We start from the raw sequence: 20,861 nt of genomic DNA, 5'->3' as shown, positions 1-20,861 counted from the left end.
CAGTTCTTAAGTATCTAGGGGGTGGGATAAGGGTGTACGATCGTTGCAGAGCCCTATAGGGCAGGTGTGTGCAGGGGTCTGGACACAGAGGATGGCTGACACCCTGTCTCCTGGCAACTGATGGCCTGGGCCCTTCCCCCTGCAAGATGAGAGCTAAAGGGTTGGAGAACAAAGGAATCAGGTGACCTCCTGGCCCGGGAAAGGGACAAAGCCCAGAGGAGGAGGGGCTGGAGGGAGTTTCAGTTTGGGGCTGGCTGGGACATGAAGTGAACCGCAGACGGGGTTGTCTGGCTCACTGCCCCCCAAAATGGACCCAGCTGAGGGGTCCTGTTCTCTGCACCTACAAGCTCTGTGTTAGATCATGTTCCTGTCGTCTAATAAACCTCTGTTTTACTGGCTGGCTGAGAGTCCCGTCTGACTGCGGAGTTGGGGGGCAGGACCCTCTGGCTTCCCCAGGACCCCGCCTGGGCGGACTCGCTGGGGGAAGCGCATGGAGGTGCAGAGGATGCTGAATGCTCCGAGATCAGACCCAGAAAGGTGGAGCCGGGTGAGCTGTGTGTCCTGCAGACAGGCTGCTCACAGGAAGGCGACTGCCCCAGAGTCCTGACTGGCTTCATGGGGAGCAGTTCCAGAGCATCGCCCAGGGAAACCGTGACAGTAGCATAAAACATATTCCAGTTATGTCAAATATACATTCATAAGTATATTTCCATAATGATATGGAACTCTGGCTGGCACCGGCTGGTCAGGTCACCAGGATCCTCTCTTCACAGCCCATTGTCCTTTCACTGGCCGGACCAGCTGTGACTCCTGAGCTGGGCCTCCCGGTCACCAGGTCACCAGTCGCTGGGGTCTCCATTCTCCAGGGCATTGGCCGGGGTCCCAAGTTCCTTCGCGGGTCCTCTGTACCAATAAAACTCCCTCTCCCATCACCTCGTGAAACCAGTAACACTCAGGGAAACTGAGTCCCACCTACTCTGCATGCAAACCATTGGAAAAACCAAGGAAAAGCCAAGAAACGCCCCCACTTTCTCACAGTGGGGAGCAGGGGTTGCCCCTATTGGTAAGGGGACGTCATGGGCCCCAGAGAGGGAGGTTATTGCCCTAGATCTCCTCCTAGATCGTGCCCCTTCCCTGAGATCCCCCCACAGCTTCCAAGCAGTGACCTTCAGGGCAGGAGTCATCGGGGGAGCTGGGGGTCTACCAGTGGTGGAGGGGCAGTGAGGTTGTCTCTCCATCCCCCCATCTCAATGAGCCCCTCCCCGAGGTGTCTGGGCCCCACTCACCTGGATTCACTGCCTCCGTGCCCCCCAACCAGCCCCAGCCCCTGGGCACCACGAGCCTGTTTCTAGAGCTGGTTTGATGGTATCTGGCCCCGTGCTGCCCGGGCCGGTGGGAGTCGGCGCCGCTCCAGGCTGGGTCGGGTTGGTTCCCCCTGTGGGAATAAAACGAGCACCTGTCAGGGGCCGGAGGAGGGACTGAAACAGCGACTCAGTGATCCCCCCTCTCCCCACCTCGATTCAGCAGGCAGGACAGGTGGGGTGGGTGCCACACACCTGACTGCAGCATCTGATGGAAAGCCAGGAGAGTGAGCTAGGAGAGGACGAAAGACACAGCGGGGTGGCAAACAACCCAACCAGGCAAGGGAAAAGGATCTTGTCACAGAGTGTACAGAGTGTGGGGGAGTCCGGGGCCTGCACCCCTCTTCCTGGGATTCACTATGACTCTCAGGCAGCCAGTAAAATGGAAGGTTTATTGGACAATAGGAACCCAGTCTAAACCAGAGCTTGTGGGTACACCCAGGACCCCCTCAGTCCAGTCCTTCTGGGGGAGCAGGGAGCTCAGACCCCAGCCCTGGGGTTCCCTGTGTTCCTCCACCCAGCCCAAACCTGAAACTAACCCCCCCTTTCCCCCCACAGCAGGCTCTCTCCTCCAGCCTCTGTTCACATTCCTGGGCAGAGGTGTTACCTCCCCCTTCCCGACCTGGCTCAGGTTACAGGCTCTCAGGTCTCCCATTGAAACTCCCCTGCCACATTCCCAGGTCAACACTCCCCCCTCCCTGCTGTGTCACGTCCTCACATCTCTCCCCCCTTGGAGACTGAACTGAGCGGGGTCACTGTGACCAGTGACCTTGGGAAGTTCAGGCCCCACTCTCCGGGACAGCGCATCCGCTATCATGTTGGCACTTCCCTTCACGTGGACCACGTCCACGTCCTAATCCTGCAGGAGCAGGCTCCACCTCAGGAGCTTGGCGTTGGCTCCTTTCATCTGGTGCAGCCAGGTCAGGGGAGAGTGGTCGGTGTAGATGGTGAAGTGTCGCCCGAAGAGATAGGGCTCTAGTTTCTTGAGGGCCCACACCATGGCCAGGCACTCCTTCTCGATGGCCGCGTAGTGTTGCTCCCGGGATAGCAACTTCTTGCTCAGGTACACGATGGGGTTTCTCTCCCGCTTTTCATCCTCCTGCATTAACACCACCCCCAGTCACGTGTCTGAGGCATCGGTGAACACCATAAAGGGCTTGTCAAAGTCTGGGTTTGCCAGAACTGGGCCACTGACCAGAGTCTCCTTCCGCGCTCGGAAAGCCTCCTGGCACTGCTCGGTCCAGACCACCTTGTCTGGCTTCCCCTTCTTGCATAGCTCAGGGATGGGGGTGGCTATGGCGCTAAAGTGGGGCACAAACCTTTGATAGTATCCTGCCAACTCAGTAAAGGCTTGGACCTGCTTTTTGGTGTGGGGAGCGGGCCAGTCTCTGATCACGTCCACCTTGGCTGGTTCCGGCTTTAGGTGGCCGCTCCCTACCCGATGGCCCAGGTAAGATACTTCCACCATCCCCACCTTGCACTTCTCAGCTTTTATGGTCAGCTCAGCCCCCTGGAGTCAGTCCAGCACTTGTCTAACCTGGGATACGTGGTCCTCCCAGGTCTGGCTAAAGACACAGATGTCATCAATATACGCCACGGCAAAACTCTCCATCCCCCTCAGGAGCTGGTCCACCAGGCGCTGGAAGGTGGCCGGCGCTCCCTTGAGGCCGAAAGGCAGGGTCAGGAACTCATAGAGCCCCAGAGGGGTGATAAAGGCCGATTTCAGCCGGGCATCTGCATCCAGCGGCAATTGCCAGTAGCCCTTTGCAAGGTCCATGGTGATAAGGTATCGAGCTCCTCCCAGCTTGTCTAGGAGCTCGTCAGGCCTGGGCATGGGGTAGGCATCAGATACAGTGATGGCATTGAGCTTCCGACAGCCCACACAGAACCGAATCGACCCATCCTTTCTGGGGATCAGCGCCACCAGCAAGGCCCAAGGGCTGGCAGATGGCTGGATCACCCCCAAAGCCAGCATATCCCTGACCTCTTTTTCCAGGTCCTGAGCAGTTTTCCCTGTGACTCGGAAGGGGGAGCATCTTATCCGCAGGTGCGACCCTGTCTGCACCCAGTGGACAGTCAGATTAGTGCGTCCAGGCTGGTTGGAAAACAGCTGACGGTAGGGATGCAGCACCCCCCTGATCTCAGCTTGAGGGGCAGGGATTAGCTGATCCGAGAGGGGAATTGTTTTCAGGGGGGAACCAGATCTGGTCCCAGGCAATAGATCTACTAAAGGGTCATCTCCCTGCTCCTCCCAATGTCCACACACGGCCAACACCACATACCCCCTGGCATAATATGGCTTCATCATATTCACATGGTAAACCCGGCGATGGTGCGCCCGGATAGACAGCTCCACCACATAGTTTACCTCATTGAGCTGCGTGATAACCTTGAAAGGGCCCTCCCAGGCGGCCCGTAGTTTGTTTTTTCTCACGGGGATGAGAACCATCACCTGATCCCCGGTGGTGAAGGCACGGGCCCGCGCCGTGTGGTCATACCAGACCTTCTGCTTCTTCTGGGCTCTGGCCAGATTCTCCCTGGCCAGGCCCATGAGTTCAGCCAATCTCCCTCGGAAGATCAGGACATACTCCACCACTGACTCTCCATCGGGAGTGGCCTTCCCCTCCCACTCGTCTCTCATCAGGTCCAGGGGGCCCCTCACCCTCCTTCCATATAACAGTTCGAAAGGTGAAAATCCGGTAGACTCCTGGGATACCTCCCTGTACGCGAACACCAGGTGAGGTAAGTACTTGTCCCAATCCTGCGGGTGCTGGTTCATAAAGGTTTTCAGCATCATCTTTAGCATCCCATTGAACCTCTCCACCAGCCCAATGGACTGGGGGTGATAAGCTGAGGCCCAGTTGTGCCGGACCCCAAATTTCTCCCACAAGCACCGGAGCAGGGCCGACATGAAGTTGGAGCCTTGGTCTGTCAAGACTTCCTTGGGGAACCCACTCGGCTGAAAATGGTCAGGAGCACATCTGCCATGGTGTCTACCTTAATGGAAGCTAAGGGCACTGCCTTGGGGTAGCGGGTGGCAAAATCTACTGCCACCAGAATGTATTTCTTCCCCGACCGGGTCGTCTTGCTGAGAGGTCCCACTATGTCCATGGCCACCTTCTGGAAACGTTCCTCTATGATGGGCAAAGGTCTCAAAGCCGCTTTCCCCCTTGTCCCGGGCCTTCCTCACCCTCTGACAGGGGTCACAGGATCAGCAATACTGCCGGACCGTGGTAAAGACCCCAGGCCAGTAAAAGTTCTGTAGCAACCTCTGCCGGGTGTGCCGGATTACCTGGTGCCCTGAGAGGGGGATGTCATGGGCCAGGTACAGTAGCTTGCAGCGATACTTCTGGGGGACCACCAGCTACCTCCTGATCCCACAGGACTCTACTTCCCTTGGGGGAGCCCATTCTCGGTACAGGAACCCCTTCTCCCATGGGAACCTCTCCTGGCAACCTCTCCTCATGGTCCATACCACACTGAGGTCGGCTAGGTCCCTGAGCTTCCGCAAGGAGGGATCTTTCCTCAACTCAGCCTGGAACTCAGCGGCTGGGGAAGGGATGGGGACCGGTTCCTTCACATTGGCTGGGTCTGAGGCCACAGGCTCTCTGAGCCGTACCCCTCAGCGCTCCCTCCCCACCAGGGTAGGGTCCTGCGCCTCCGATGTGGTACCCTCCCCAAGGTCTGCTCAGTCTGTCCCTGAGCGTGGGGCACTGGGTCTGTACGTGGCCTCTCTGGCCACAGTGATAGCAGCTCAGGTCACATTGGTGCCCTCGAGCGGGTTGGAGGGTCCCGACGCCAGGCGTTCCCCTTGGGATGGGGTTCTCCCTATTTCCCCACTGGGAGGTCCCAAGGTGACTCTCTCTCTGCTTCGTGGGGGGCCTGTTATTTTGGGACTCCTCCCTGCTACTCCCTGACCTGTTCACAAACTCGTCAGCCAGCTGCCTGCGTGCTGGGGGTTCTCGAGCTTTTTGTCCACCAACCACAGCCTCAGGTCAGAAGGGCACTGTTCATACAGTTGCTCCAGTACAATTAGGTCAAGCAGGTCCTCTCTAGCTTGTGCCCCAGCTGTCCACTTGCGGGCATATCCCTGCATCCGGTTGACCAGTTGTAGATATGTGACCTCAGGCATTTTATGCTAACTCCGAAACCTTCTCCGGTACATCTCGGGGGTCGGGCCCAAACTCACGGAGCAGGGCCTGTTTGAACAGGTCGTAGTCCCCTGCCTCCGCCCCTGTCATTCGGCTGTACACCTCCACAGCTTTGGGGTCCAGTAAGGGGGTGAGGAACTGGAGCCTGTCTGCAGGGTCAACCCTGTGCATCTCGCAGGCATTCTCAAAGGCCATCAGGAAGCAATAAGGATAAGTGCAGGGTCCTGCACTTGGGACGGAAGAACCCAATGCACAGCTACAGACTAGGGACCGAATGGCTAGGCAGCAGTTCTGCGGAAAAGGACCTAGGGGTGACAGTGGACGAGAAGCTGGATATGAGTCAGCAGTGTGCCCTTGTTGCCAAGAAGGCCAATGGCATTTTGGGATGTATAAGTAGGGGCATAGCGAGCAGATCGAGGGACGTGATCGTTCCCCTCTATTTGACATTGGTGAGGCCTCATCTGGAGTACTGTGTCCAGTTTTGGGCCCCACACTACAAGAAGGATGTGGATAAATTGGAGAGAATCCAGCGAAGGGCAACAAAAATGATTAGGGGTCTGGAACAAATGACTTATGAGGAGAGGCTGAGGGAGCTGGGATTGTTTAGCCTGCAGAAGAGAAGAATGAGGGGGGATTTGATAGCTGCTTTCAACTACCTGAAAGGGGGTTCCAAAGAGGATGGCTCTAGACTGTTCTCAATGGTAGCAGATGACAGAACGAGGAGTAATGGTCTCAAGTTGCAGTGGGGGAGGTTTAGATTGGATATTAGGAAAAACTTTTTCACTAAGAGGGTGGTGAAATACTGGAATGTGTTACCTAGGGAGGTGGTGGAATCTCCTTCCTTAGAAGTTTTTAAGGTCAGGCTTGACAAAGCCCTGGCTGGGATGATTTAACTGGGAATTGGTCCTGCTTCGAGCAGGGGGTTGGACTAGATGACCTCCTGAGGTCCCTTCCAACCCTGATATTCTATGATTCTATCTATGTCCTCTCCCTCCTTCCGCTGGGCCAGGAAGCACTTATCAAAGGTCCTTGCAGTTTTGGGTCCCCCCACACTCACCGCAGCTGGGGCCCCACTGCTCCTCAGCCTGGCCAGCTCCAGTTCATGCTGTCTTTGTTTCTCCTTCTCCTGATGTTCCCTCTCCTTCCCTCCTGCTCATGTCGACGTTGTTTCTCCTCATGCTGACGCTGCTTTTCACGGTCCTCCAGCTCCCTCATTTTCATCTCCCTCTCCCATTCCTTCCACCTCCGCTCCAGGGATGGGGAGCTCCGCCGGGAGGATCCCCTGCTGGGTGCCGGGGTCAGGGTGTCTTCGGTCTTCACTGGGCTTCTCCCAACCCCTCCCCCAGGCATAGGTAGGAAGGGTCTCGGGATGTCCTCGGCAGCAGTCTGACGCCTCCCAGCCCGGTCAGGCCCCAGGGCCCACGCTGCGTCCACCGGCCGGCTTCCCTCAGGGACAGGGATCGGGTCATCCAAGCGATCCCTCTCCTCCAACTGGGCAATCAGCTGTTCCTTGGTGGACCTCCCAGTGCGCAGCCCCCTCTGCCTGCACAGCTCCACCAGGTCGCTCTTAAGGCGTTTAGCGTACATCTCCCTGCTGGCCACTCGCAGGCCGGGCAGCTTCCCACGGTTTCCAGGAAAAACCCCTCGTGTGCCAGTCCTTCTTGAGGTCACCACCTCTTTACCAGGGTCGAGCTGCAGACTCCTCCGCCCCTGGGACCGCTCGCTGCAATCCCCCGGGGGACCCTGTTACTGCAAAAGTCCTTCTCTCTGGTCACACACTCGCAGGGGTTAACTGCCCCCCGAAACCGTCTCTCTCAATCTTCAGCACGCCTGGTCCCCGTCAATCCCCCTTCGTTTTACTGCTCCCCAGTCACTTACTGCAGGAAGCGCCGTTCACGGGGTGCAGTACATCCCACCGCTACCACCAGTTGTCACGGAGTGTGGGGGAGTCCAGGCCCTGCACCCCTCTTCCTGGGATTCACTGAGACTCTCAGCCAGCCAGTAAAACAGAAGGTTTATTGGACAACAGGAACACAGTCTCAAACAGAGCTTGTGGGTACAACCAGGACCCCTCAGTCAAACTGAAAACTAAACCCCCCGAAGCAGGCTCCCTGCTGCAGTCTCCTTCCACATTCCTGGCCACCTCCCCACCCCTCCTGGCTCAGGTGACAGGCTCTCAGGTCTCCCATCCCCAGGGCACATTCCCAGGTCAACACTCCCCTCTCCCTGCTGCCTCACATCCTCACACTCCCTGACAGGGGCACCGTCTGCCCCCTCCCCCCTCACTTCCCCAAACAATCCTGGCCCCCGGCTCTGACCTTTGTGGGGAGCCTGTCTGCCCCAAAGTCCTGCCCCCATCCTGACCCCTCTCCCCTCTACCCACTCTCCCAACCTACTTCGCCCAAACTCCCGGCTCCCCCCAGCTGGCTCCCCGCAAGCACCCGCTGTGGGGGGGTCCAGAAGCGCTGGTGGCTAAATCACTCTGGGCCCTGTTGTGTTCATGGAGACGCAATAAAGGGCCCGAGGTGCGAACACGCCCCAGCCCCTGCCCCACACTGAACAGGGTTAAACACAGGCCGGGGCGGGGTCCAGAGCCCGCAGCCTGCTCCGCCCCACGGCAAACCCCCCAGTGACCCCTGGGACCGGCTGAGACAGACCCAGCAGAGCAGGAACCAGGGAGCCGTGGCAGGCGCCGTGTGAAACGAGGGGTTTGTTCCAGCCCCGGCCCCGTTCGCTGGAGCGAGTCTCTAGCCGGAAAATCCCCCGGGTTTGGGCGTCTCCCCGCTGGCCCCGGAGACGCTAGTGACTGTCCTGGGGGCAGAGGAGCCGGTGGAGCTGGGCTGGATCTGGCGTCGCCGCGGCTGCTATGAAAGTCCAACCCCATTTCCTCCCAGGTTGGGGGTTCAGCCAGGGGAGGGGCGATGGCGTCAGGGTCCCTCTCTCCAGCCGCTCTGCTCAGGACGTCTCCACGGAGCAGGGTCCGGAGGGCCCGGGGGCCCAGGAGACGGGGGGTGGCAGCCAGGAGGGTGAAGCAAGTCTCTTTCTTTAAGGCCCCAAAGGGTGGTGGGTGGCACAGCCCGTCCCCGCAATATTTTATCCACCAATGAGGCCTCGTTTCTGACCCCCCAATTTTGGGTCACGGATTTCTGCTCCCCCCCTTCTCCCGTGTCCCAGGTGGGCCCCAGCCCGGCCCATGGGGTCTGTCCGGTGGCCTCTTGGGTTGGACAAATCCCATCTTTCTGTCTCGCCAACTTTCCCCCCAACGTTCATTCGTCCAGGTTCTCGTGAGGCTGCCTGAACTTCTCACTCACCTTCATCGGCTAAACCCACCATGGGGGGGACATTGGAAGGCTCCGGTATCACAGCCCCCCCGGGGTGGGGAGATTTGGGGGGCAACTCTGAGGGTTTGTACAAGAGAAATACAGGGTGGGAGAGGTCTAGGGAGAAAGGGGGGAGAGAAAAGGGGCTGGGGGACCCCGCTGAAGAGAGAGGAGGGGGATGGACAGCGGGGGGGGGGCAATAAGTGCCATTATTCTAGTGCCATGCAAGACCCAGGCTCCCCGCTGTCCACTGACAGCCCTGGGCAGAGACTGGCCCGTTTGGCGCTGTCCAGGGGCTGCTCCGCGGGGAGCCCAATGAGCCCAGCACAGGGCAGTTCCTCTAACTGGTGCTGCAGGGGCTGGTGCTCGCGGGGTTCGGGGTTCAATCCTGGGGTGTTGCTGTCAGGTCAGGAGCTGTTGAGGGGGGATTCACCGAGGCAGGGGTGTTTGGGAGCAGGAGGTTTTGTGCCGGCGTTTCAGCCCCCCAAGGGGGAGCAGCTCGTCCCTCGTGGAGATTCTCCTCTCTTCAAGGCTGGATCCAGGCTTCTGGGGGTGCAGAGAGATGGCAGGTTAGAGGGGCCCGTGTCGCACTAGACCCAGCCCCTGGGGGCAGCAAGGGGCACAGAAGTGGGGGTCACCTCACCTAGGACACCAGCCTCGGGCGGCTGTAGTGGGCCTCAGCCAGGATCAGCCCCACGATGAGCAGGACCATGGCGCTCAGCGCCAGGCGGGCGATGTCGGCGTGGGTGAAATCCGGGCATCCCAGGGGGGCTACTGCGGGGGGAAGGGGAGAGTCACTCTGCGGCTCAGACGGGGAGATCAGCAGCTGGGGGCCAAAGAGAGTGGGTGAACTACCCCCTTGAGCCACCCGGCACCACAGGGCCTGGCCAGGGGACTCTGACAGTCAGAGACTCAGGGTCCCAGGCCCCCCAGGACAGGGAACCACCCCAGCTCCCTGTCCCCGTAGGACCCCCTCAGTTTACCCCCACAGGTGCCTCTGCCCCGGCCTGTCTGCTGCGCAGTGAGCCCATCCCCGGGGTATCTCAGCTGCTGCCAAACACAGCCAGGCAGTGCGGACTGGGGGAGGCTGGGACGTAACCCGCTGCTCCCCCGACCCCGTGGTGCCCAGGGAGCAGCCAGAGGCAGCAAAACGTCTGTGGAGGATGGGTCAGGGGTCCCCTGGGAGCCCCATGTGGGAGGGCAAGCAAGAGCAGAGGGAATTCTGGATAATGGTCACCCCTATTACCAGGGGGAGATCATGAGGCCCAGGGAGGGGGCTCATTGCCCTAGCACCTGTGCACCCAGCAGGGCCCAGCCCCCACAGCCCCGTCCCTCCCCTGGGATCCCCCCACAGCTCCCAGGCAGTGACCTGCAGGGCAGCAGGCTTCTGGGGAGCTGAGGGCCTGGCAATGGGTGAGGGGCAGTGGGTCTGTTTCTCCTTTCCCCCATGTCAATGAGCCCCTCCCTGTGGTGTCTGGGCCTCACCCACCCAGCTTCACTCCCCCGTCATTCCCTGCAACCAGCCCCAGCCCCTGGGCACCACAAGGCTGTTTCCAGGGCTGGCTGGACGGTGATTTCCGCCCCGGCCCTGGTACCTGGCCCTGCTCTGCTCGGGCAGGTGGGAGCCGGTGCCGCTCCAGGCTGGATCAGGGCGGTTCCCTCTGTGGGAATAGAACCAGCGTACACCAGGGCCTGGGGAGGGGAAGAAACAGCGACTCAGCGATCTGCCCCCAGCTGCTGACTCAGCATCGATCTTCACTGTCAGTCCCAGGGAGAGGAGGGATGGATTTTAGTTGGTGGAGAATGGGGACCCCCCCGCCCTGTTCCCTCCCTGGTGGGGACGCTCACTTCCTCCTGTTTGTCTCTAGCAGAGGCAGGCCAGGAGGTGTCATTCACACCTGGAGTCACTGCGGAGTCAGTCTCGGTGCGGCTGTTCCTATTTGGGAGGAGGAACGTCCCTGTGTCTATAGAGCTAAAGGTGAGCTCATCTGCCAAACGGGGCTGTATCAAACCGGATGGGACGGCTAATCCGACAGTCCAGACTTGCTCTGAGATCACCGCGGGGGGGGCGGTTGGGAACCACACGGGATTCGTCATTTCAGGTCCAGTTTTCATGTAGACAATGTTTTAGTCCATCCTTCTATCCCTCACCAAACACGCTCCCATCTGTCCATCTCCCTACTTTCCCACAGACTCATATTCCCACTGACCCGTGGCCGTCCGTCCCCATGGATCTGTCCATCACCCTCTATATAGAAGAAATGAACCCATCAGCTCTGTCTGCAGGGACCATCCCCCTCCAAACAGCCCAACTGGCCCCGTGGGCGTCGGAGCGGGGAGCCCTGTTCCCTGGGGGATGAATTGTTCCATTTCTCCGGCTCACCTTCTCCCTCCGGCTCCATCATGGCGGGATCCGGCTGCTGGGGCCCAGCTGGGTCGGTTCCCTCTGTGGGATGAAATCGAGCGTGGGCTGGGGCTGGGGAGGGATAGAACCAGCACCCAGGCCCGGGTGGGAAGAGGCTGAAATGGTGACTCAGCGACTGGGCCCCTCGCCCCACGACCAGGCGTTTGTTATGGGTTTAATTGTCCAGGCTGGTGGGAAGTGAATTCAGCGCTGGGGCCGGAGCCAGCTGAGCATCCTCTGAGCCCTGACTCCTCTGTGTGTCCCCAGAGCGGGGTCAGCTGGGGGGAACATCCCCCTGGGAAAAGCCCCCCTGTTCTGCAGCCTCCCTGGGGGCAGGGATCCCCCCTTCCTCTGCCCTGAATCTCCAGCAGCTTCTGCTCCCCCTGGCTGGGGAACCACGCAGTGACTCCCTCCCCACTCCCCAGCCGGGCGTCCCCTCTGCTGGATCCAGGACTCAGGGCAGAGCCTGGCTCTGAGCGCCCCATTGGGGCTAAGCCCCTCTGAGTATCCAGCATTGGATGCAATGCAATGTCATCGCATTTGGCCCAGATTTGTCATTTGGCAATGCAATGTCATCGCATTTGGCCCAGACTCCATTCCTGTTCTGTCCCCGGCAAAAGCATCACCCAGACAGACATAGACCCTTTGTTTTTCTCCCTCCTCCCAGCTTTTGAAAGTATCTTGTCTCCTCATTGGTCATTTTGGTCAGGTGCCAGCGAGGTTATCCTAGCTTCTTAACCCTTTACAGGTGAAAGGATTTTTCCTCTGGCCAGGAGGGATTTTAAAGGTGTTTTCCCTTTCCTTTATATTTATGACAAGGGGGCAAGATACTTTCAGACCTCGGGGGGGCGGGGGGAAGTCTTTTGTCTGTCTGTGTGATACCTTTTCCAGGAACAGATCAAGGATGCAAGCTCTCCACTCCTGTAAAGTTAGTAAGTAATCTAGCTAGAAAATGCATTAGGTTTTCTTTGTTTTGGCTTGTAAATTCGCTGTGCTGGAGGGAATGTGTATTCCTGTTTTTGTGTCTTTTTTGTAATTTAAGGTTTTGCCTAGAGGGATTCTCTGTGTTTTGAATCTGACTGCCTGTGAGATTATCTTCCATTCTAATCTTACAGAGTGTTTCTTTTATCTTTGTTTTGTTCTTCTAATAAAGTTCTGTTTTTTAAGAATCTGACTGGGTTTTTAGGGTCCTAAGAAATCCAAGCTGGTCTGTGCTCAACTTGTTTATTCTCAAGCCTCCCCAGGAAAGGGGGTGTGAGGGCTCGGGCGAATTGCTGGGGAAAGAGGAACTCCAAGTGGTCCTTTTCCCTGGTTCTTGGTTAAAGCGCTTGGTCGTGGCAGCATTCCTCGTCCAAGAAGAAAATAGAGATTTTGTGCCTTGGGGAAGTTTTTAACCTAAGCTGGTAGAAATAAGCTTGGGGGGTCTTTCAAGCGGGTCCCCACATCTGTACCCCAGAGTTCAGAGTGGGGAAGGAACCTTGACATGACCCATGAAGATCAAATTAATACGTGATCACGAAATTAAAGGATGGCGCCGTAATGCATGTGCACAAGGGGGCAGAGTTAAGGGTGTTTGGGAAACTTTGTGGCATTCCCTGATGCTGGAAGGTTTGACTGCAGCCTTCCCGCTCAGTCTGCCAACCTGCCCACCTGCAACACAAGCCGTGGCACCATGTTAAGAGCAGGCGCGATATGAAAGACCTGGGTTTGCTGCCCCTTGCGCCTTAGCTGAGCGGTGATGACGGGTTTACATTGTAATGCCTGGTTCTAAGGGGCTTTTCTCAGCGTGTGAATTAAATAAACCAGGTTCAAAAGAAAATCAGAGAAAAAGAAATTCCATCCCAGGCCCCAGCGGGTCACCAACCAAGAGAGACCCAGGGACCTTCTAATGCCCCTGCAGAGACCCTGTCCTCCGAGCTGGAGGAGACACTGTCAGTGGTTATGTGGCCAGGCCCCTAGAGAGGGACGTGACACGGGATTTGTTTATACGCCATTGGCTAGAGGACAGCAGAAAGCTGGGGGTCAGGAAGGTTTGACTCAGTTCTGGGCTCTGGCAGCAGAGTGGGGACTAGTAGTTAGAGCCGGGGGGTGGAGCTGGGGCCAGGACTCCTGATGTCACAATTGTAGTGTCACCCCTCCGGGGCTCGCACACAGCGCTGGGCTGGGCCGGGGCTGCATTAAAGGTGCATCAGCTGCCCGGCCGAAGGCTCCCAATGAGCCTCCTTCAATCAGCTCCCTCGTCCCAGGGCCCTGGCCCACCTCTTCACCAGCTCTCCGGGACCCTTCTCCCCCAGCCACCGGAGCAGGAGGGAGACAAGCAGCAGATTCATTGTGAAGCAGGGTCATTCCCCCCCACACCTGACCCCACCGCCTGACCCCCGCAATCTCCCAGCTTGCTGCCCGCCTTGGAAGGGGCAGGGAGAGAGGTGACTGTGGGGTTGGGGCCCTTATTGGGCAGGGAATTTGCAGCACAGGGGCTGTGAGGGGAGACTCAGGGGACTAAAAAGAAAATGGGGAACCCTGAGGGTGAGGGGGCTGGAGCTGCGGAGGGATGTGGAGGGGGAGGAGTGAGAGGAGAGGCTGCTGGGGGTAGAAGTAGCAGCCCAGGGAGTACTGGGGGGTGCTGCTCCCCCCTCGCTCCTCACATGCTGTAGCCAGACAGCCAGCCCCCTCCCCCCCCCTCAGACCAGCATTGCTGGAAACACAGGAGGAAGCAGGAACAGGGCACTTAACATATATTCCAGCACAGCCTTTGAAGCTGTGAAAGCACAGGTGTGCTGCTACAATGTGCCTCTGGGAACAGATACAACGATTAAGCTCACAGCAGGCAGAGGCCCTGTGACAGACATGGCTCTTAGCCCCAACTAAATAGCGTGATGCACACACACCAACATCCTAGGTGGGAAAATATTTACCCTGATAAAAGAAATGTCCAGTAGTCGAAACTTATTGTTTCTCTCCTTTGCAAGTGTAAACTACTCTTGCGAAAGCTGGCGTCACCCCGACAGACCAGCCTCAATTTGGCATAAGAAAGGAGAAAGAGAATAAAGGAGTACAGAGGTATAAGTAGGGGACCTACAGCACCATGATTTTTGAGTGCTTTTCACTATCTATCTGCTGGTCAGATAAGTGACAGCCTCCCAAGGCTTCTGCAGCTAAGAGGGTCCCTACGCCTTGTCCCTTATTCGTCTTTCCGCGGAATTGAGTGACCGATCCTGGCTTGGCACCGCTGGAATCGAGAGATGCAAGGAGGGTAAGAAGCACCCACACCTGATCTCCTATCTTTAGTGTACACATATTTTGAAATAGAGCTCTATACTTTGTTTTCTTTCTTTGGGATTGTGGCTTCAGTTTTGTAACTTGTTTGTGTGTGTAACATCTCTACATTTAAATAAGTAGGCACTAGCAATTTTGTAACCACATGATTAGAATCTAGCTTAATAAATTTTGGTAACCATTTATGCATAAGCCTGACTTGTTTTCTCTGGTTTACTGTAAAGCAGCCAACACAATTAAAGAACCTCAGCCGTTTTGGCTCTAAAGCCTGGCCATTAGGTGAGAGTACTAAGAGCCTAGCGTTGAGTTGTGCCGCCTCCACGGGGCAAACTCTTGGGGCACCTGTCAGTCAATCCTGGCTGCCCGCTGCGAAGGAGCTCTGAGCTCTAGCAGTTAAAGTCACGGGTGGTTAGGACCTTGGGGCATCCGTCAGCCTAGCCCGGGCTGCCCGCCGCGAAGGGACAGTGCGTCCTAGCGGTTAAAGTCACGGATGGTATAAACGGGCATAGCTGGCACCTCACCAAACATCCTTGGCCGTCGGCTAACACATGCCCAACAATCCTACCCCCCGCCCCCCCAGCTCTGACCTTCTTGGGGGAGCGTGTCTGCTGATGTGCTTTGACTAACTCTGAGTCTCTTTTCCCTGCCAGCTTAGGACTTCAGTGCCCAGTCTGGTTTGAGCCAGACCCACCAGGTGCCAGTGAGGTTATCTTAGCTTCTTAACCCTTTACAGGTAAGAGGACTTTGCCTCTGGCCAGGAGGGATTTTATAGCACTGTATGCAGAAAGGTGGTTACCCTTCCCTTTATATTTATGACTGTCTATAACACTGATAGAGAGATACGCACAGCTCTTTCCTCCCCCAGGTAGTAATCACTTACTCTGGGTCAATTAATACACAAAAGTGATTTTATTAAGTATAAAAAGTCGGATTTAAGTGGTTTCAAGTAACAACAGACAGAACAAAGTAAGTTACCAAGCGAAATAAAACAAAACACACAAGTCAAAGCCTAATACATTTAAGAAACTGAATACAGGTAAATCTCACCCTCAGAGATGTTCCAATAAGTTTCTTTCCCAGACTAGACTCCTTCCTAGTCTGGGCCCAATCCTTTCCCTGGTACAGTCCTTGTTAATTCCAGCAGATATCTTAGGTGAAAAGCAGGGGATTCAACATGACTGAGACCCACTTTGTTCTGTTCCTTTAATAGCTTTGGCAGAAGGCAGGAATCTTTGTCTCCTTCAAAATGCAAAAGCATCCGGTTAAAGATGGATTTCAGTTCAGGTGACATGATCACATATCCTGTGAGACTTCATTACCCGCTTGCTGGCACACAGGTATACAGGAAGTCTTACAAGTAAACTGAGCCATTTACAACCAATTGTCCTGGTGAATGGGACACTTTGCATAATTACAATAGGACCTCGGAGTTATATTTCATATTCCTAGTTTCAGATACAAGAATGATACATTCCTACAAATAGGATGACCACACTTAGTAGATTATAAGCTTTGTAATGATACCTGACAAGAAAACTTTTGCATAAAGCATATTCCATTTACATCATATCCACACATATACAAATATTTTTATAAAGATATGGAGTTGAATGTCACACCGACCCCGTTTCCTCCCGGGTTGGGGGTTCAGCCAGGGGAGGGGCGATGGAGTCGAGGTCCCTCTCTCCGGCCTCTCTGCTCAGGACGTCTCTGCAGATCAGGGCCCAGATGGCCCGGGGGGAACAGGAGACGGGGGGCTGGCAGCCAGGAGGGTGAAGCGAGTCTCTTTCTTTACGGCCCCCAAAGGGTGGTGGGCGGCACAGACTGTCCCCGCAATATTTTATCCACCAATGAGGCCTCGTTTCCGACACCCAATTTTGGGTCACGGATTTCTGCTCCCCGCTTTCTCCCGTGTCCCAGGTGGGCCCCAGCCTGGCCCGTGGGTTCTGTCTGGCAGCTGCTCGGGTTGGACTAATCCCATCTTTGTGTCTCGCCAACTTTCCCCCCAACGTTCATTCATCCAGGTTCTCGTGACGCTGCCGGAACTTCTCATTCACCTTCGTCGGCTGCAACATTAGGGGACATTTGGAGGCTCTGGTATCACAGTCCCCCCTGGAGTGGGGAGATTTGGGGGGCAGAGGAGCATGAAGCTCTGGGGGTTTTTACAATAGAAATACAGGGAGGGGGAGGTCTAGGGAGAAAGGGGGACAGAAAAGTGGCTGGGGGACCCCGCTGCAGAGAGAGGAGGGGGACAGACACTGGGGGTGCAGTAAGTGCCGTTATTCCAGCGCCAGGGCCAGACGCACACAGGGGGACGGGGGCTCTGTCTAGGGATGCTGTGGGGAATGGGATTTTGTGGGATGCGGGGAGGGGCCCAGCTCAGGGCTGGGCGATGAGCCCTGGTGGTCCTGGGGGATTTAACTACCCAGCTGCGAGTTGGGAAAGCGCTAGGGCCTAACGCACCCTGCCCAATGAGGTCCTGGATGGATGGGGGACAACGGCGGGTGTCTGAGAGGGAGGCCATAATTGGGAGTGGCCAGTTTAGACTCAATGGGGACCTGCAGGCAGGTGCTGGCTGCGAAGTGGCAGCTGGCAGGCGGGTGGGGTGACCAGGGCTGTGAAATGCCGGGTGCCCAGCCCCAAGGAAAGGGAGCGGGCAGAACGGGCGGTGCTGGGAATCCGGCCGGGAAGGGTCTAGTTATCGAGTGCCCGGCTCCCCAGTGCTCTGGGCTCCCCGCAGATGCAGGTGGTGCCTTTTGTCACGGAGTCCCCGGGCGATGCTCTGGATCTGCTCCCCATGAAGCCAGGTAGGACTCTGGGGCAGTCGCCTTCCTGTGAGCAGCCTGTCTGCAGGACACACAGCTCACACAGCTTCCACCTTCCTGGGTCTGACCTCGGAGCATTCAGCATCCTCTGCCCCTCCGTGCGCTTCCCACAGCCAGTCCGCCCAGGCGGGGTCCTGGGGAAGCCAGAGGGTCCTGCCCCCCAACTCCGCAGTCAGACGTGACTCTCAGCCAGCCAGTAAAACAGAGGTTTATTAGACGAGAGGACCATGGTCTAAAACAGAGCTTGTAGGTGCAAAGAACGGGACCCCTCAGCTGGGTCCATTTTGGGGGGGCAGTGAGCCAGACAACCCCGTCTGCCCTTCACTTCATGTGCCAGCCAGCCCCAAACTGAAACTCCCTCCTGCCCCTCCTCCTCTGGGCTTTGTCCCTTTCCCAGGCCAGGAAGGCACCTGAGTCCTTTGTTCTCCAGCCCTTTAGCTCTCACCTTGCAGGGGGGAAGGGCCCAGGCCATCAGTTGCCAGGAAACAGGGTGTCGGCCATCCTCTGTGTCCAGACTCCTGCACACACCTGCCCTCTAGGACTCTGCAGTGATTATACACCCTTACCCCACCACCTAGATACTTAAGAACTGCCTAGAGGAAACTAAGGCACCCCCACAATATTCAGAGGAAACATTAAGAACAGTCCCACTTCGTCACACCTTCCCCATGCTGAGCCCTGCTTCATCCCTGCTCCCCACTGGCAGCCCTGGGCAGAACCAGCCTGGCTGGGCCAGCGAGTGGGACCCCATCACCCTCCAGGTTCTGCTCCATAGGGAGTCCAATGTGCCCAGCCCGGGGCGACTCCTCTAGCAGGTACCGCAGGGGCTCGTGCTCACGGTGTGACGGGTTCAGTCAGAGAGACACACTTCGGACTGCCACCTGACATGCTGAGATTACCTCTGAGCCGTTTTCCACTGCCACCTTGAGACTCCAGAACCCTGCCTTGTTGAGCCAGACACACTAGTCCGCTGCAAACACAGACCCAGGTCTGGTCCACACCCCCAGAGCTGCAGGCTTTGACCAAACACTGCTCAGCAGGTCACCTATCTCCAGCACCCAGACACCCAGCGTCCAATTGGATCCAAACCTCAAATAAACCCATTTTACTCTGTAAAAAGCTTATACAGGGTAAACTCATAAATTATCCGCCCTCTATAACACTGATAGAGAGATATGCACAGCTGTTTGCTCCCCCAGGTATTAATCACTTACTCTGGGTTAATTAATAAACAAAAGTGATATTATTAGGTATTAAAAGTAGGATTTAAGTGGTTTCAAGTAATAACAGTAAGATTACCAAGCAAAATAAAACAAAACACGCAAGTCTAATCCTAATGCATTAAGAAACTGAATACAGGTAAATCTCCCCCTTAGAGCTGTTCCAATAAGCTTCTTTCCCAGACTAGCCTCCTTCCTAGTCTGGGCCCAATCCTGTCCCCTGGTACAGCCCTTGTTAGTTTTAGCTCAGGTGGTAACTAGGCGATTCCTCATGTCTGGAAGCCCCCTTTGTTCTGTTCCACCCCCTTTTATAGCTTTGGCCAAAGGCTGGACTCCTTTGTCTCTCTCTGGGTTCCCACCCCTCCTTCTAAATGGAAAAGCACCAGGCTTAAGATAGATTCCAGTATCAGCTGACATGGTCACATGTCCCTGTGAGACCTCCTTCTTCATTACCCACAGGCTGGCCCCCAGGTCCACAAGAAGGCTTGCAGGTAAATAAACCATCTACAGCCAATTGTCCTAGTCAATGGGGGCCATCAAGATTCTAAACCACCATTAAGTGACTTCAGAGTTAACGTCATATTTCGAGTTTTAGTTACAAGAATGATACATGCATACAAATAGGATGACCACGCTCAGTAGATCATAAGTTTTGTAATGATACCTTCCAAGAGACCTTTTGCTTAAAGAATATTCCAGTTACATTATAGTTACACTCATAAGCATATTTCCATAAACATATGGAGTGCAGTGTCACACATGGCATTGGGGGTCCAATCCAGGGGAGCTGCTGTCAGGACGGGAGCTGTTTTGCGGGGGGGATTCTCTGAGGCAGGGGTATTTGGGGGCAGGGGGGTTTCTGCTGGCATCTCAGTCCCCCGAGGGGAAGCGGCTCGTCCCCCGGGGAGATTCTCTTCCCTGCACGGCCGGATCCAGACTCCTGGGGGCACAGAGAGACGGCGGGTTAGAGGGGCCCATGTCATCATGGGCCCAAGTCCTGGGGGGAGCAAGAGGCTCAGAAGGGGGGGATCACCTCACCTAGGGCACCTCCCTCGGGCGGCTGTAATAGGCCTCAGCCGGGATCAGCCCCTTGACGAGCAGGACCATGGCGCTCAGGGCCAGGCGGGCGATGTTGGCGTAGGTGAAATCCTGGTGTCCCGGGCGGGCTGCTGCAGAGGGAAGGGGAGAGTCACTTGGCAGCTCAGATGGGGAGATCAGCAGCTAGCTCTGCCCCAGGAGTGGAGCCCCCAACACCTCATCCAGCAGGTCCAGCCCAGCCCCCCTCTGGGGGTCTCCCAGGTGCTGCGGCTCTGAGATCTCCCCAGGGCTGGACCCCTCAGGTGAGGCCATGTCCTGCTGCCCCAGGGGGCTGAGCCTCAGCTTCCCCGATGAAGGGGGCTCCCGGGTGGACAAACTGCCCCCGAGACACCCAGCACCCCAGACCACGCCAGGGGATGGGGACAATCAGAACCTCAGGGTCTTAGCCCCCCACAGCAGGGAACTACCCCAGCTCCCTGTCCCCATAGGACCCCCTCTGTCCACCCCCACAGGTGCCTCTGCCCCAGCCTGTCTGCTGTGCAGTGAGCCCGTCCCTGGGGTATCTTGGCTACTGCCAAACACAGCCAGGCAGAGCTTGTGGGGGGAGGCTGGAACATCACCCGCTGCTCCCCACAGTCGGGTGGTGCCCAGGGCCCTGGGGACCAGGGCGCAGCCAGAGGCGGGAGAACATCTATTGGGGAGAGGGTCAGGGGGTCCCCTGAGACCCCAGTGTGGGGAGGGGAAGCAAGAACCACGGAAATTCTGGGTAATGCTCACTGCTATTGCCAGGGGGATGTCATGTGGCCCAATAATGGGGGGTTATTGCCAGAGGACTCTGGGCCCAATTTCACAGCCCAGTCCCCCAGATCCTGTCCCTCCCCTGGGATCCCCCAGCAAATTCCCAGCTGCGGTCTGCAGATCAGGAGGCACAGGAGGAGCTGTGGGTCCGGGGTTGCCCCTCCCCCTGATGTCTCAGTCCCACCCACCCCTGGGCACCACGACCTGTTTCCACAGTAATTGCCCCCCACCCCGGACCCAGGACCCAACCTCCTCTATGGGTCCCAAGAACGAGAGCAACAGGGGGGAACATCCCCCTGGGAAAAGCCCCCTTCTCCGCAGCTGCCCCTGGGGGAAGGGATCCCCCCTCCCTCTGCCCTGAACCTCCTCCGGCTGGGGAACCCCCAAGTGACTCCATCCCGGCTGCACGCCTGGGTGTCCCCTCTGCTGGGCCCAGGGCTCAGGGCAGACCCTGGTTCTGAGCGTCCC

The 20,861-nt window shown here is 57.0% G+C and overlaps 1 protein-coding gene across 1 annotated transcript in view; it reads right to left on the bottom strand.

The window, feature by feature from the left end:
- Positions 1-20,861, bottom strand: part of LOC140901866 (immunoglobulin superfamily member 1) — a 263,932-nt gene that overhangs the window by 196,348 nt on the left and 46,723 nt on the right.

The sequence above is a fragment of the Lepidochelys kempii genome, chromosome 23 (genome assembly GCF_965140285.1).
Source record: "Lepidochelys kempii isolate rLepKem1 chromosome 23, rLepKem1.hap1, whole genome shotgun sequence".
Lineage (NCBI taxonomy): Eukaryota > Metazoa > Chordata > Testudines > Cheloniidae > Lepidochelys > Lepidochelys kempii.
Note: the sequence above shows the minus strand (reverse complement) of the source record. Positions and strands in the feature narration are given on the sequence as shown.